A 17,500-nucleotide genomic window follows, 5' to 3' on the forward strand; every position below is an offset into this window, starting at 1 on the left:
CTCTCACAAAAGGCTTTTTTGCTCCTGTTCTTTAATAGAGGAGGAGGTTGCTGGAAGCAACTCACCCAGCGTTAGCATCCATCTAACACCAGAGGCCTGCAACCAGGGCCTTCACTCCTCAACTCCTCTGCTGACCCGACCACGAGGGTCAGACCTTCCCCTGATCCAGAGACCAGCACCCAGAGTCTGATCTCCCATCAACCAGGAAAACCAACCAGTTCCTCCAGGACGGACCAGGGAAACGACGCCTCACGGAACTTCTTTGTGTTTTCCTCAACCAGCAGGAAAACATCACAGACCTGAGCGACCAGCTCCTCAGTCTGGACAAAAAGAACAACCAGGAGCTGCAAAGAAGGACTCCTGAAACATCAACTTCATCTTCTTCTCCTCAGCCTGCAGAACCAGCAACCACAGTTAGCAGGAGGTGCTAACTACAGGAGAAGACACCAGCTTCCCTCCAGCAGGACAACAACTGAACTCCTTCAAGGAAGTGGGAACAACTGGGCATTACCTGAGATTAGTTAAACCTGATGCTATGATAGAACTGTTTAACTTTATGAAGATGTGTTGGTTCTGTTACAGTGATTGAGTTCTATAGATAATGATATTAGGAACAGTTATCACTGTTGTAAACCAACGTTAGCTCTGCCACAGACACAGGGTCTGTATGCTAATCTTTGCTTTACTAACTAGTTAACTCACAATCCTACACATATCACATCAAAGACAACATCACACAGTAACTGAACACCATCTGACAACTCCTGACGTTTTACAAAAGAAGTCTCATTCACATCAAGTCATTCTAGAAATGGTCCTTTAGCAGACACACAGGAAGCAGACGCTAAAGACTAGCTTCCATGTTCCATTGTTCTGCAGCACATGGTGGAGACCCAGGACAGACTTCCTGCTCTCTGATAACCTCCATCTGAATGAAGTTTCTTGTGAGGGAGTCCCCCTCACAACACAGAGAAGAACAATCCTTTGATCAGGCTAACCACAGGTCACATTTTATGGTGTCTGCAAGGCAACTCAATAAAACACACCTTTAAGTTTTCAAACGATAACTTAGTCTTAGCCTCATCATCATCATCATCCTTTTGAAACAATGGAAATCAATAATTTGGACGAGTTGATCGCTTCAATTGCAAAAAGCTTGAAACCTGGTTTCACAGAACTCATTGGCAGATTGAGTCTGGTTGAATGCAATGAAGAGATAATCTCTCTAATTAATGGTTCTGGTAATGCACAGACTGCATCCCATGGTTCATTGTTGAGATGTTTGCTTCTAATCTTTCATAGGCAAACCACCCTCGCCTGTAAAATTAAAGCAGACTTAGAAAAGGAAGTAGAACTTTTAAAAGTGCAAAATGCTCCTCTCCTCCATGAAGCTGGGACAGCGAGTAGGAAAGCATTACACTACTTAAAAGATCTACATGCAGCAGAGTCAGAACTCTGCTCACAAAGAGAAGAACTGTTCAGGCTTAGATCAGAGAATCTAACCCCAGTCAGATCTTCCAGCCAATGTGACTCTGGTTTTTCAGATTCATCCTCTGTGGAAGAGGAGCAGGGATCCCCACAGACGGTAAAATCTGTCCCAACCGAGTCAATGTCTTTGGGACTCCAGTCATCTGTGACCTGTCTGTCAACAGACAGAGTCAGCAATGACTTGACTTCCCAGTTTTGAGGAGACAGTTAGATTATCTTCCAGATTCTCTGATCCAAGTCCCTCTCATCCATTTTCGTACTCCCAGGTCAACAGGATAAGGGGGGTCAGCTGCTTCACAGCTGCCCCCGACACACCTCCCAGACCTGAGGTATGCGAGTCAAGCCATACCTTTTCAAATGCTAATTTAGTCCTGCCTTTATCAGAGAGGACTTCCATGAATTCCATCCAATTTCATTGCTAAACGTAGATACTAAAATTCTCACCAAGGTCTTGGCTCTTCGATTAGAAAAGTTTTTGCCATCCATTATCTCACCCGATCAAACAGGATTCATCAAAAATAGATACTCTTTCTTCAATATTAGATGCTTATTAAACATAATTTATAGTAAATCCAAAGATGAAGTACTTGAGGCAGTGGTCTCACTTGATGCTGAGAAGGCGTTTGATCGGGTGAGATGGGACTTCCTTTTTTATGCATAACAAAAGCTTGGATTTGGGAGAAATTTAATTTCCTGGCTTGAGGTTATTTATTCCCTTTGGCAGCTGTTCGAACCAATAACCATGTATCCTCATATTTCCAACTACAGTGTGGAACGAGGCAGGGCTGCCCGCTGCCACCACTTCTCTTTGCTCTGGCTACTGAGCCTCTTCCATTGCTTTGAGACAGTGTGCTGACTATTCAGGAATACATCGTGGCATCACTGAGCATAAAGTATCGCTTTATGCAGATGACATGCTCCTGTTTATCTTGAACCCATCGAAAAGTCTGCCCAAGGTTCTGGATCTGTTGAAACAGTTTGGAGTAATATCAGGATACAAGATTAACTATGAAAAGAGTGAAACAATGCTTATTGGAAAGAGATCAGGAGATGTATCGACAATTTTGGCTTCTTTTAAACGTAGCCACAATAAATTCAAATATTTAGGAATTTGGATTACACAAAATCATGCAGATCTATACAAATTTAACTATCAAGTGTCACTTTCAAAACTAAAGCAGGATTTCTCAAGGTGGGAGTTGCTGCCTCTTTCACTCGGAGGAAGAATAAATATCATCAAAATGTCTGTCTTTCCTACATTTCTGTATCTGTTCCAATCTCTTCCAATTTTTCTGACAAAATTGTTTTTTAATAATTTGAGCAGCCAAATATCATCTTTGATAAGGAATAGAAAACCACCAAGATTAAAACAAAGTGTATTACGAAATCCTCGGAACGCGGGAGGCTTGGCACTCCCAAACTTATTGTTCTACTACTGGGCCTCTAATATCAGGACGATGTTATACTGGACCGTGGATCAAGACGATGTTATACTGGACCGTGGATCAAGACGATGTTATACTGGACCGTGGATCAAGACGATGTTATACTGTACCGTGGATCAAGACAATTCACCATTATGGGCAATACAAGAGAACATGTCTGTGGACCGCGTTGCACTGCCATCCCTACTTTGTGCCAGATTGCCACTGGTAAAACCTGTGTCCAATTATACCTCAAATCCTCTTGTTATCCACTCACTCAAACTGTGGTACCAGTTCAGGAGACATTTCAAACTGCTTGATCTATCCCTTATTGCACCTCCTCAGAGACATTGTATGTTTTATCCATCATTAACAGATGAGGCATTCAACATCTGGGAAAACTGTGGAACTACTTCATTGTATAAACTCTATAGTGACAATGTCTTCTGCTCTTTTGAACAACTGGTTTCTAAGCTTGACTTGCCATAGTCACACTTTTACAGGTACTTGCAACTCAGAGATTTCATGATGTGTAATGCTGACGCCTTTCCTTCCTGTCCATCATACTCTCTTTTAGATGATATCTTCAAGATAAAACCAGATGCCAAGCATGCTATAAGTCTGATCTATGGGTTATTAAATGAACATGAACTGACATCATTGCAATCACTTAAATGTAAATGGGAGGAGGATTTGGGTAAACTCTTCAATTGAGAGTTGGAATAAAATAATTGAGGGATTTTTTTCTTCGTCCATCTGCTTCAGACATATACTTATTCAATTTAAGGTTGTGCACCGCCTCCATTGGTCAAAAACCAAGCTCAGTAGGATGAGGGATGGATTTGACCCCACTTGTGACCGCTGCAAGCAGGAACCTGGCTCTTTGTTGCATATGTTTTGGACTTGTTCAAAACTGCATAACTTTTGGAACAGTATATTCCAGGTCCTCTCCAGGGGCCTCATTTATAAACGTTGCGTACGCACAAAAGAATGCGTACGCCACTCTCTACGCAAACCGTGGGATTTATAAAAAGAGAACTTGACGGGAAAATGTGCGGTCCTCCACGTCAACTCTGACCCAGGCGTACGCACATAACTGGGGGAAGGAGAAACTGCGCCACTGATGGCAGAAGAAAGAAACGGGAGAAACTGTTTGAAACTGATGGTGTAAAATAAATAGTTATATGACCTCATATATGGACAGTTTATTTGCAAGAAATGGATAGGAAACAATTACATTTCTACAATGAATAAACAAACATACTCCCTGGAGTGCACACGGGAAACATATGATTAAGACAATAGTAAGACAACAGTAGGGCAAATGATGTTTACACTGATATGAATGCAGTGTAATATCTTATATCATATAGCCCATATAGCAGTGTTGGGCGCAGACTGGAGGCTGTACGTGATGGGTGGCTTCTAGGTACGGAGAATTAATGTGGAAATCCTGAGACTTGCAATTTTGTACTAGTGTTTAACCCGTTCACGACCTTGCAGGCGACAGTGGAGAACCCTAACCCTCAAGCGGTGGCTGCTCACCCCTTTTCCTCACCCACAAGGCGCAGAGGAGAGGACCTAGAATCTGCGCCACAGCCAGGCGCGCAGTATTGTAGAGCGCACCATCGGGCTCCTGAAGGGCAGGCGGCGGTGTCCCCCTCCACCTCCGTCACCACTCCACTCAGGAGGGATTCCCCGATGATCCCCGCCAGTGTTTCCTCCAGCGGGGTGAGCTCCGGATGGCCCGTTCCCCCGCCCGTGGCACAGACGCTCTGCCAGTGTGATGCCAGGCGCTTTTTTGCGTCTACTTTGATGTCTGACCACTTTTTTTCACCTCAGCCACACTCCGACCTTCTGAGGCCACAGCATTGACACCATCCGCCACATGCTGCCACTCTAGAGCCTTTTTGGCGTTGGTGACCCCAACACTGACCCTAACCCTAACCCAACACTGTGTCCACCAAATAATATCGCCTTCCTCTTCTCCACCTCCCCGACGAGAACTTCCACCTCACACTGGGTGAAATTGCGTTTCTTGGCTTTTCTTTCTCCTTTCGGCATGCTTTCAGTCATGAATCAATATTCATGAGAGGCATTTCTCTGAATATTTATAGGCCAATATGGGCGTGGTCTGACCCGCACACAGGTGCGCCACATTTAGAGTGGATTGTGATTTATAAAGGGAAATCGGCGTAGGACGTGCGTGCGCACTGTTTTATAAATCAGGATATTTTTGTGCGTACGCACTTTCTGTGTTTCGTGCGTACGCCAATTTTGACGTCAATCCTACGCACAGTTTTATAAATGAGGCCCCCAGGACCTGCAGTAAGACACTGACCCCCCCCCTGGCCCATTTATGGCAATCTGTGGAGTGAGTTCAAATCCACAACTGACCACGGCCCAGGCTCGTCTGGTTGCTTTCTGTACAGTTATGGCTCGAAGGAGGATTTTGCTGGGTTGGAAGGCTCAGGAGCCACCTGTATTTAGACTTTGGGTCAGAAATGTCATGTATTACACACAGCTGGAAAAAATAAGATACAACAACAAAAGGCTCAGTTAAAAAAATTTCACGATGTTTGGGACCCTTTCCTTGCCTATTTTCAAAAGTTGGATGCAGTTGAAATTGTATAACTATACTAATACTGTGTAAGGAAAGTCTACTGTAGATCAATTAATTACACTACATTTTGTGCATGTGCATTCTGAGGTATTTTATTGGCAGTGATTATTTTCAGTATTATTTTTGTATTTGTGTTTCTTTTCAACCTGTCTGGCTTGTTGTTACTTGTTGTTATATGTTGACTGGGGGGTTCGGGGAGGGAAGAAAAGAGGGAAAAATTAGGTGATTTCCAATGTAACATTGTTTAACTGAATCTTGAATAAACAAGCCTTGTTTAAAAAAAGAGAGGAATTCCAAGTTCCCTCGGTTTAACGAGCTGACATTTTTAGCAGAAGACATGCCAATATTTGATCCAAACAACTCTGATCGACATATTGAGGATTATTTGAGAGAGTTAGACACTCACCTAGTTGATCTTCCACACGCCACCGACAGGGAAAGGATTCTCTTTTTGCAGAAAACCAGCTCACGAGCGGTCCATAAGTTTATCCAAACTTATGTCCTTTTGTTCTTGTCTTTGTTATAATTGTTGTGATTATTTTGGTTTTTGCTCTGTTGTTTCTCAGGCTGGTTTAATTTCATGGCAGTTGGAAAATATTTAGATCACTGTGGTTACTGTATTATTAATTTCTTTTTTAAATGTATGTAGCACTAACAAGGGTATTGTATGTATCTCCCAACCAAGTCTTTCTCTGTCTCTCCTCTCCTCTCCTCTCCTCTCCCCTCCTCTCCTCTCCCCTCCCCTCCTCTCCTCTCCTCTCCTCTCCTCTCCCCTCCTCTCCTCTCCTCTCCTCTCCTCTCCTCTCCTCTCCTCTATCCTCTCCTCTCCCCTCCTCTCCTCTCCTCTCCTCTCCTCTCCTCTCCTCTCCTCTCCTCTCCTCTCCTATACTCTCCTCTCCCCTCCTCTCCTCTCCTCTCCTCTCCTCTCCTCTCCTCTCTTCTAATCCACCTCTGACTCTGGTTTCTACAAAGTTCCTCCCTGTTGGGGGAGTTTTTTCTTTCCACAGTCACAAACACACCTGCTGCTCATGTGGATGTTGGGCTTTTCTATTTTCTCTATAAAAGAACATTGGAATCACTGTAATGTATTTAAAAATGTCTTTCTTTTTTTTTTTAATAAAAACAAAAAAAACAAAACAATGTTTGGTTATCTTGGCTCAATGGATGAGAGGCTGTCATGATAAAATAAGTTCTGTTAATGAAAAAAAAAAAAATTATCCAAACACAACCTCCCAGTGTGCAAGACAACTACACCCAGCTTCGCCAAGCGATGACGGAAGAATTTTCTTCTGCCGTTGATGAAACTGACTGTGTAGTTGGAGCTCTCCAAATTAAACATTCACGTCTTGAAAATCCCAGGGATTTTTATCAACGTTTGAGACACACGTACTTTCAGGGTAGAAACACACCAGGCTTGGAAGAGAACCCAAAGTTCAAATCCATGTTCTTGCGTAACCTGCACCCTTCCATACGTGTTCACGTTGCACTCATGACACTTAAAGGTATTCCATCCATGCATGAGCTCAGGAAGATCACACAAGCAGTCTGGGAAACTGCTGTCACTTCCAAAATCATCGCAAAACCATCTGAACCTGCCAGTTCCAATCCTACAGTGTCAAAGAGATTTTCTCTTAGCAGCCTTAAAGGAACATTAACACATATTTTAGACAGAGACTGAAAGTTGGATAATGGATATGGAATATGAATATTGCTTTTTATTTAAGGATTTTGTTTTCACACTTAGCTGCAAGCATACTTAGTCAAATAATGATGTTTTGAACTTTTGAATGTTTACAATTTTCATCACCATTACTAGTCCTTTTTCATACATGTAAAATTGTAGATTAAATTGCTTGATATCAGTTCTGATGTTAAAACTTCAATTTTCATTCCAATTTTAACGGTTATATGTTATCAGAATCAGAATCAGAATCAGAATTTCCTTTTATTGTCATTGTAACAGGTACAGGTACCTTTACAGCGAAATTTCATCAAAAGGACACTTTTGGAAGGTGAGGAGAGGAGGGAAAAAAAGGCAGATTAAAGACTGTGTTCTGAGGAGCACAGTCTGTAATTGGGAAAAAAACCACCTCAGGCACATTTAGCATCAACACAGACAGGCTACAACATTTCTCGAGACAGCACTTGGGATACATGATGGGAAGTTTTGCAGCCCGCCACTGGGAGGAGTATTTTCGGCGCACAGCCCACAGGACGCTCAGACGTCAGGCGCGCAGCCATAGAACTCCGCCCACAGCCTCTGCTGGGGGGGGGAGGGGCACAGCAAAGATGGTGAAAAGTACTGGTGAAATTCCAGTGGGCCAGAGAGTCCGGGAAAGGGAGGTGGGAGGACGGGAGGAAGGCCAGGGCAGAGGATTCATTCCACACACACATCCAGGAGAGTTGAAGACAAAACACAGCCTTGGCGACTGGATGTCTGGGAGTCCAAAATGTAGATTAGGTTCGTTTTTGTTCAGGCGCTTCAGCTTTATCTGTCGACCTTGAGTGTCTCTGGTCTCCGTGCTGCTCCAATTGTCGCAAGATTTTAGCTTCCCAACCGAGTTCGAATATCCTCCAAGATCGATCCAATTTCGCATAAACGTTCAAGAATCGTACTCTTGAGTTTGTTTATCGCTTGAGTCTGAGCATTCAAAGCTCGGCACAGTCCCTTAGTGACGATAGGCAGCCTTCCCAATGCGGCTGCCCTTGTCTTCTCAACTTTGCGATAGATCAGAAAACTGCCAGCTCCAATCAGCAGCATACCTGCTATCATGAATCCCAATATGTAGAGGTCCTCCATGTCCTCCATGGAAAGAATGGCCAAACACAGTTGCCTCCAGGAACCCAAGGAATCCAGCATGTATCTGGCTGCAAACGTCCCATCAGGACATGCAGGCTCTCCTTTGCCCGATCTTCGTGTCGTAAAAATTTGGTCGATCGCATTGAGAGACCAGCTGATCAATTCCATGGTTCCGGTTAAATTCGGATGCGGGTCTGAAGAGATTCTCTTGATAGATCAGACACAAGACAGTGCAGGACGAAGCAGCAAGCAGGCAGGGCCAGTGGGAGAGGAGAGGAGAAAAAAGCGTCCGCCTTCGCTGAGAGCCGGAAGAAGATATTGGGAAGATATTTATTCCCAGACGATGAGCGCCCCAGGGGGCCAGAGAGAAAAAAAATTAAGGGTCACTGAGGGAGGGGTAAAGGTTGTCCAATTGAGACAAACATTCACAAGGAGAGTTTTCTCAGCTATCCAACAAATTTCATGGGTTGGAGCTTAGAATTTCCAAATTTCATATTTAAGGACCACCCCAGTGCACAGTGACCGGTCTGACAGCGACGCCCACTCTGACAGTTCTGACAGTTCCAGGCACAGTCAGGACTTCTCAGACAGGGACAACGCCTCCGACCGTCTCTCTGTCTCCCACAACCAGGAGCGTTACCGCCCGGAGTCCCGAGCAAACCACAGATGCTCCAGGGCTCCTCATAGTCCATCCCTGCACCGACATGAACACACATGCTAATCCAATGTAGCCACCTTGTTTCCTGCAGTTAGGCAGACTTGAGTTGTCAGCAGCAGCAGAAACTCCGTCCCTAAACAGTAATAGCAAGACACCCTGCTATTAACTTGGTAAGCCTAACTCCTGATTGGACTCAAAACACCACTGTCCACTTAACAAGTACACTAGATTATATTTTGTGCACAACCTTGTCAGACACATAGCTACCGTAAATTCCGGACTACAGAGCGCACCTGATTAAAAGCCACATGCTCTAATTTTAGAAAGAAAATACATTTTGTTCTTGTACAAGCGGCACTGGATTTTAAGCCGCATGTGTCCCACGTTGTAATATGAGATATTAGCTCAAAAACGTTCATCATGTCTTCTTACTATTGTAAACGTGTTTTTGTTCTCTCTATTAAGACAGAAGAGTGAAAAGAGAAGAGCGGGTGACGTGACAGCCGTCACCTGGACGTCACCCATCAAACAGAAAGCTAAAGCGCAACATCTATTCATTTCACTTTTATGTCTCAACAGAGAACCAAAAACACCTTTATAATATGAGAATTTACACAGAAAGATATTACACGGAGGATTTTTTAACTTTTACTTTAATCAGCATGGTAACATAAACGTACATATTGCAGATTGTTTCAAACAGTGCCTGTAACACGGCTCCTTTAAATATACGTAGGTATCGGTAACACACAAATTATGTTCTTATGCCTTTTTACTTAACGGTCCATGAACAACATTCTATTGGGCCTATCGCCATAACGACTGGTAAAAATACATAGCTATACTGCAGCCTACCAGGAACAGTCCATGATGGTCTTCATCTTCCTCCTGCACTGAAACCATCAGAGTCTCTACTTCACTGTCCCAATTGAACATCCTCTTCATCACCAGCAGTCCATCCTCTTCATCACCAGCAGTCCATCCTCTTCATCACCAGCAGTCCATCCTCTTCATCACGCAGCACGCCATCCTCTTCATCACCAGCAGTCCATCCTCTTCATCACCAGCAGTCCATCCTCTTCATCACGCAGCACGCCGTCCTCTTCATCACGCAGCACGCCGTCCTCTTCATCACGCAGCACGCCATCCTCTTCATCACCAGCAGTCCATCCTCTTCATCACCAGCAGTCCATCCTCTTCATCACGCAGCACGCCATCCTCTTCATCACCAGCAGTCCATCCTCTTCATCACCAGCAATCCATCCTCTTCATCACGCAGCACGCCATCCTCTTCATCACGCAGTACATCCTCTTCATCACCAGCAGTCCATCCTCTTCATCACCAGCAATCCATCCTCTTCATCACGCAGTACATCCTCTTCATCACCAGCAGTCCATCCTCTTCATCACCAACAGTCCACCCTCTTCATCACGCAGCAGTCCATCCTCTTCATCACCAGCACGCCATCCTCTTCATCACCAGCAGTCCATCCTCTTCATCACCAGCAGTCCATCCCCTTCATCACGCAGCACGCCATCCTCTTCATCACCAGCAGTCCATCCTCTTCATCACCAGCAGTCCATCCTCTTCATCACGCAGCACGCCGTCCTCTTCATCACGCAGCACGCCATCCTCTTCATCACGCAGCACGCCATCCTCTTCATCACCAGCAGTCCATCCTCTTCATCACCAGCAGTCCATCCTCTTCATCACGCAGCACGCCATCCTCTTCATCACCAGCAGTCCATCCTCTTCATCACCAGCAATCCATCCTCTTCATCACGCAGTACATCCTCTTCATCACCAGCAGTCCATCCTCTTCATCACCAGCAGTCCATCCTCTTCATCACGCAGCAGTCCATCCTCTTCATCACCAGCAGTCCATCCTCTTCATCACCAACAGTCCACCCTCTTCATCACGCAGCAGTCCATCCTCTTCATCACGCAGCACACCATCCTCTTCATCACCAGCAGTCCATCCTCTTCATCACCAGCAGTCCATCCTCTTCATCACCAGCAGTCCATCCTCTTCATCAAGCAGCACGGCATCCTCTTCACCAGCAGTCCATCCTCTTCATCACCAGCAGTCCATCCTCTTCATCACGCAGCAGTCCATCCTCTTCATCACGCAGCACGCCGTCCTCTTCATCACGCAGCAGTCCATCCTCTTCATCACGCAGCACGCCGTCCTCTTCATCACGCAACACGCCATCCTCTTGATCACGCAGCACACATCCTCTTCATCACGCAGCAGTCCATCCTCTTCATCACCAGCAGTACATCCTCTTCATCACCAGCAGTCCATCCTCTTCATCACCAGCAGTCCACCCTCTTCATCACGCAGCAGTCCATCCTCTTCATCACGCAGCACGCCATCCTCTTCATCACGCAGCAGTCCATCCTCTTCATCACCAGCAGTCCATCCTCTTCATCACCAGCAGTCCGTCCTCTTCATCACCAGCAGTCCATCCTCTTCATCACGCAGCACGCCATCCTCTTCATCACACAGCACGCCATCCTCTTCATCACCAGCAGTCCATCCTCTTCATCACCAGCAGTCCATCCTCTTCATCACGCAGCAGTCCATCCTCTTCATCACCAGCAGTCCATCCTCTTCATCACCAACAGTCCACCCTCTTCATCACGCAGCAGTCCATCCTCTTCATCACCAGCACGCCATCCTCTTCATCACCAGCAGTCCATCCTCTTCATCACCAGCAGTCCATCCCCTTCATCACGCAGCACGCCATCCTCTTCATCACCAGCAGTCCATCCTCTTCATCACCAGCAGTCCATCCTCTTCATCACGCAGCACGCCGTCCTCTTCATCACGCAGCACGCCATCCTCTTCATCACGCAGCACGCCATCCTCTTCATCACCAGCAGTCCATCCTCTTCATCACCAGCAGTCCATCCTCTTCATCACACAGCACGCCATCCTCTTCATCACCAGCAGTCCATCCTCTTCATCACCAGCAATCCATCCTCTTCATCACGCAGTACATCCTCTTCATCACCAGCAGTCCATCCTCTTCATCACCAGCAGTCCATCCCCTTCATCACGCAGCACGCCATCCTCTTCATCACCAGCAGTCCATCCTCTTCATCACCAGCAGTCCTTCCTCTTCATCACGCAGCACGCCGTCCTCTTCATCACGCAGCACGCCATCCTCTTCATCACGCAGCACGCCATCCTCTTCATCACCAGCAGTCCATCCTCTTCATCACCAGCAGTCCATCCTCTTCATCACACAGCACGCCATCCTCTTCATCACCAGCAGTCCATCCTCTTCATCACCAGCAATCCATCCTCTTCATCACGCAGTACATCCTCTTCATCACCAGCAGTCCATCCTCTTCATCACCAGCAGTCCATCCTCTTCATCACGCAGCAGTCCATCCTCTTCATCACCAGCAGTCCATCCTCTTCATCACCAACAGTCCACCCTCTTCATCATGCAGCAGTCCATCCTCTTCATCACGCAGCACGCCATCCTCTTCATCACCAGCAGTCCATCCTCTTCATCACGCAGCAGTCCATCCTCTCCATCACGCAGCACACCATCCTCTTCATCACCAGCAGTCCATCCTCTTCATCACCAGCAGTCCATCCTCTTCATCACCAGCAGTCCATCCTCTTCATCAAGCAGCACGGCATCCTCTTCACCAGCAGTCCATCCTCTTCATCACCAGCAGTCCATCCTCTTCATCATGCAGCAGTCCATCCTCTTCATCACGCAGCACGCCGTCCTCTTCATCACGCAGCAGTCCATCCTCTTCATCACGCAGCACGCCATCCTCTTCATCACGCAACACGCCATCCTCTTCATCACGCAGCACACCATCCTCTTCATCACGCAGCAGTCCATCCTCTTCATCACCAGCAGTACATCCTCTTCATCACCAGCAGTCCATCCTCTTCATCACGCAGCAGTCCATCCTCTTCATCACGCAGCACGCCATCCTCTTCATCACGCAGCAGTCCATCCTCTTCATCACCAGCAGTACATCCTCTTCATCACCAGCAGTCCATCCTCTTCATCACGCAGCAGTCCATCCTCTTCATCACGCAGCACGCCATCCTCTTCATCACCAGCACGCCATCCTCTTCATCACACAGCACGCCATCCTCTTCATCACCAGCAGTCCATCCTCTTCATCACCAGCAGTCCAGCCTCTTCATCACGCAGCACGCCATCCTCTTCATCACCAGCAGTCCATCCTCTTCATCACCAGCAGTCCATCCTCTTCATCACGCAGCACGCCGTCCTCTTCATCACGCAGCACACCATCCTCTTCATCACGCAGCAGTCCATCCTCTTCATCACCAGCAGTCCATCCTCTTCATCACGCAGCACGCCATCCTCTTCATCACCAGCAGTCCATCCTCTTCATCACCAGCAGTCCATCCTCTTCATCACGCAGCACGCCATCCTCTTCATCACGCAGCAGTCCATCCTCTTCATCACCAGCAGTCCATCCTCTTCATCACCAGCAGTCCATCCTCTTCATCACGCAGCACGCCATCCTCTTCATCACCAGCAGTCCATCCTCTTCATCACCAGCACTCCATCCCCTTCATCACGCAGCAGTCCATCCTCTTCATCACCAGCAGTCCATCCTCTTCATCACCAGCAGTCCATCCTCTTCATCACGCAGCAGTCCATCCTCTTCATCACCAGCAGTCCATCCTCTTCATCACCAGCAGTCCATCCTCTTCATCACGCAGCAGTCCATCCTCTTCATCACCAGCAGTCCATCCTCTTCATCACCAGCAGTCCATCCTCTTCATCACCAGCAGTCTATCCTCTTCATCACCAGCAGTCCATGCTCTTCGTCACCAGCAGTCCATCCTCTTCATCACCAGCAGTCCATCCTCTTCATCACGCAGCAGGCCATCCTCTTCATCACCAGCAGTCCATCCTCTTCATCACGCAGCACGCCATCCTCTTCATCACCAGCAGTCCATCCTCTTCATCACCAGCAGTCCAGCCTCTTCATCACCAGCAGTCCATCCTCTTCATCACCAGCAGTCCATCCTCTTCATCACCAGCAGTCCATCCTCTCCATCACCAGCAGTCCATCCTCTTCATCACCAGCAGTCCATCCTCTTCATCACCAGCAGTCCATCCTCTTCATCACTAGCAGTCCATCCTCTTCATCACCAGCAGTCCATCCTCTTCATCACTAGCAGTCCATCCTCTTCATCACCAGCAGTCCATCCTCTTCATCACCAGCAGTCCATCCTCTTCATCACTAGCAGTCCATCCTCTTCATCACGCAGCACGCCATCCTCTTCATCACCAGCAGTCCATCCTCTTCATCACCAGCAGTCCATCCCCTTCATCACGCAGCACGCCATCCTCTTCATCACCAGCAGTCCATCCTCTTCATCACCAGCAGTCCATCCTCTTCATCACGCAGCACGCCGTCCTCTTCATCACGCAGCACGCCATCCTCTTCATCACGCAGCACGCCATCCTCTTCATCACCAGCAGTCCATCCTCTTCATCACACAGCACGCCATCCTCTTCATCACCAGAAGTCCATCCTCTTCATCACCAGCAATCCATCCTCTTCATCACGCAGTACATCCTCTTCATCACCAGCAGTCCATCCTCTTCATCACCAGCAGTCCATCCTCTTCATCACGCAGCAGTCCATCCTCTTCATCACCAGCAGTCCACCCTCTTCATCACGCAGCAGTCCATCCTCTTCATCACGCAGCACGCCATCCTCTTCATCACCAGCAGTCCATCCTCTTCATCACGCAGCAGTCCATCCTCTTCATCACGCAGCACACCATCCTCTTCATCACCAGCAGTCCATCCTCTTCATCACCAGCAGTCCATCCTCTTCATCACCAGCAGTCCATCCTCTTCATCACGCAGCAGTCCATCCTCTTCATCACGCAGCACGCCGTCCTCTTCATCACGCAGCAGTCCATCCTCTTCATCACGCAGCACGCCGTCCTCTTCATCACGCAACACGCCATCCTCTTCATCACGCAGCACACCATCCTCTTCATCACGCAGCAGTCCATCCTCTTCATCACCAGCAATCCATCCTCTTCATCACGCAGTACATCCTCTTCATCACCAGCAGTCCATCCTCTTCATCACCAGCAGTCCATCCTCTTCATCACGCAGCAGTCCATCCTCTTCATCACCAGCAGTCCACCCTCTTCATCACGCAGCAGTCCATCCTCTTCATCACGCAGCACGCCATCCTCTTCATCACCAGCAGTCCATCCTCTTCATCACGCAGCAGTCCATCCTCTTCATCACGCAGCACACCATCCTCTTCATCACCAGCAGTCCATCCTCTTCATCACCAGCAGTCCATCCTCTTCATCACGCAGCAGTCCATCCTCTTCATCACGCAGCACGCCATCCTCTTCATCACCAGCAGTCCATCCTCTTCATCACCAGCAGTCCAGCCTCTTCATCACCAGCAGTCCATCCTCTTCATCACCAGCAGTCCATCCTCTTCATCACCAGCAGTCCATCCTCTCCATCACCAGCAGTCCATCCTCTTCATCACCAGCAGTCCATCCTCTTCATCACCAGCAGTCCATCCTCTTCATCACTAGCAGTCCATCCTCTTCATCACCAGCAGTCCATCCTCTTCATCACTAGCAGTCCATCCTCTTCATCACCAGCAGTCCATCCTCTTCATCACCAGCAGTCCATCCTCTTCATCACTAGCAGTCCATCCTCTTCATCACGCAGCACGCCATCCTCTTCATCACCAGCAGTCCATCCTCTTCATCACCAGCAGTCCATCCCCTTCATCACGCAGCACGCCATCCTCTTCATCACCAGCAGTCCATCCTCTTCATCACCAGCAGTCCATCCTCTTCATCACGCAGCACGCCGTCCTCTTCATCACGCAGCACGCCATCCTCTTCATCACGCAGCACGCCATCCTCTTCATCACCAGCAGTCCATCCTCTTCATCACACAGCACGCCATCCTCTTCATCACCAGAAGTCCATCCTCTTCATCACCAGCAATCCATCCTCTTCATCACGCAGTACATCCTCTTCATCACCAGCAGTCCATCCTCTTCATCACCAGCAGTCCATCCTCTTCATCACGCAGCAGTCCATCCTCTTCATCACCAGCAGTCCACCCTCTTCATCACGCAGCAGTCCATCCTCTTCATCACGCAGCACGCCATCCTCTTCATCACCAGCAGTCCATCCTCTTCATCACGCAGCAGTCCATCCTCTTCATCACGCAGCACACCATCCTCTTCATCACCAGCAGTCCATCCTCTTCATCACCAGCAGTCCATCCTCTTCATCACGCAGCAGTCCATCCTCTTCATCACGCAGCACGCCGTCCTCTTCATCACGCAGCAGTCCATCCTCTTCATCACGCAGCACGCCGTCCTCTTCATCACGCAACACGCCATCCTCTTCATCACGCAGCACACCATCCTCTTCATCACGCAGCAGTCCATCCTCTTCATCACCAGCAATCCATCCTCTTCATCACGCAGTACATCCTCTTCATCACCAGCAGTCCATCCTCTTCATCACCAGCAGTCCATCCTCTTCATCACGCAGCAGTCCATCCTCTTCATCACCAGCAGTCCACCCTCTTCATCACGCAGCAGTCCATCCTCTTCATCACGCAGCACGCCATCCTCTTCATCACCAGCAGTCCATCCTCTTCATCACGCAGCAGTCCATCCTCTTCATCACGCAGCACACCATCCTCTTCATCACCAGCAGTCCATCCTCTTCATCACCAGCAGTCCATCCTCTTCATCACGCAGCAGTCCATCCTCTTCATCACGCAGCACGCCGTCCTCTTCATCACGCAGCAGTCCATCCTCTTCATCACGCAGCACGCCGTCCTCTTCATCACGCAACACGCCATCCTCTTCATCACGCAGCACACCATCCTCTTCATCACGCAGCAGTCCATCCTCTTCATCACCAGCAGTCCATCCCCTTCATCACGCAGCAGTCCATCCTCTTCATCACCAGCAGTCCATCCTCTTCATCACCAGCAGTCCATCCTCTTCATCACGCAGCAGTCCATCCTCTTCATCACCAGCAGTCCATCCTCTTCATCACCAGCAGTCCATCCTCTTCATCATGCAGCAGTCCATCCTCTTCATCACCAGCAGTCCATCCTCTTCATCACCAGCAGTTGCTGCAGCTCGATTTCCTTCTTCAAGCACCAGATTGATCGCCTTTAACTTAAAAGCCACATCAGATGCTTTTCTTCATTATTTTCCATGTTGATGAGGGGGAGTACAAATGACTGATTTACAATAATAAAGTGCGCTTGATTGATCAAACAATTCCATTGGACCTCTGTGAACTACTCATTCATTTGATTGGTCTACGGTTGCTAGGCAAAATCTTTCTCGCGCCACGAAAAAAAATCAACATGTATGAGCGCACCGTAGTAAAAGCCGCAGTGTTCAAAGTGTGGGGAAAAGTAGCGGCTATAGTCCGGAATTGACGGTATTTTGAAACACTAGTTAG

At 47.8% G+C, this 17,500-nt stretch overlaps 1 protein-coding gene across 1 annotated transcript in view; it reads right to left on the reverse strand.

The window, feature by feature from the left end:
* The window catches only part of LOC308134166 (relaxin receptor 1-like), a gene marked incomplete at both ends in the record, with an annotated part of 175,516 nt that overhangs the window by 52,535 nt on the left and 105,481 nt on the right, over window positions 1-17,500 (reverse strand). The gene's annotated exons all lie outside the window — the stretch shown is intronic.

The sequence above is a fragment of the Blennius ocellaris genome, assembly GCF_963422515.1.
Source record: "Blennius ocellaris genome assembly, chromosome: 9".
Taxonomy (NCBI): domain Eukaryota; kingdom Metazoa; phylum Chordata; class Actinopteri; order Blenniiformes; family Blenniidae; genus Blennius; species Blennius ocellaris.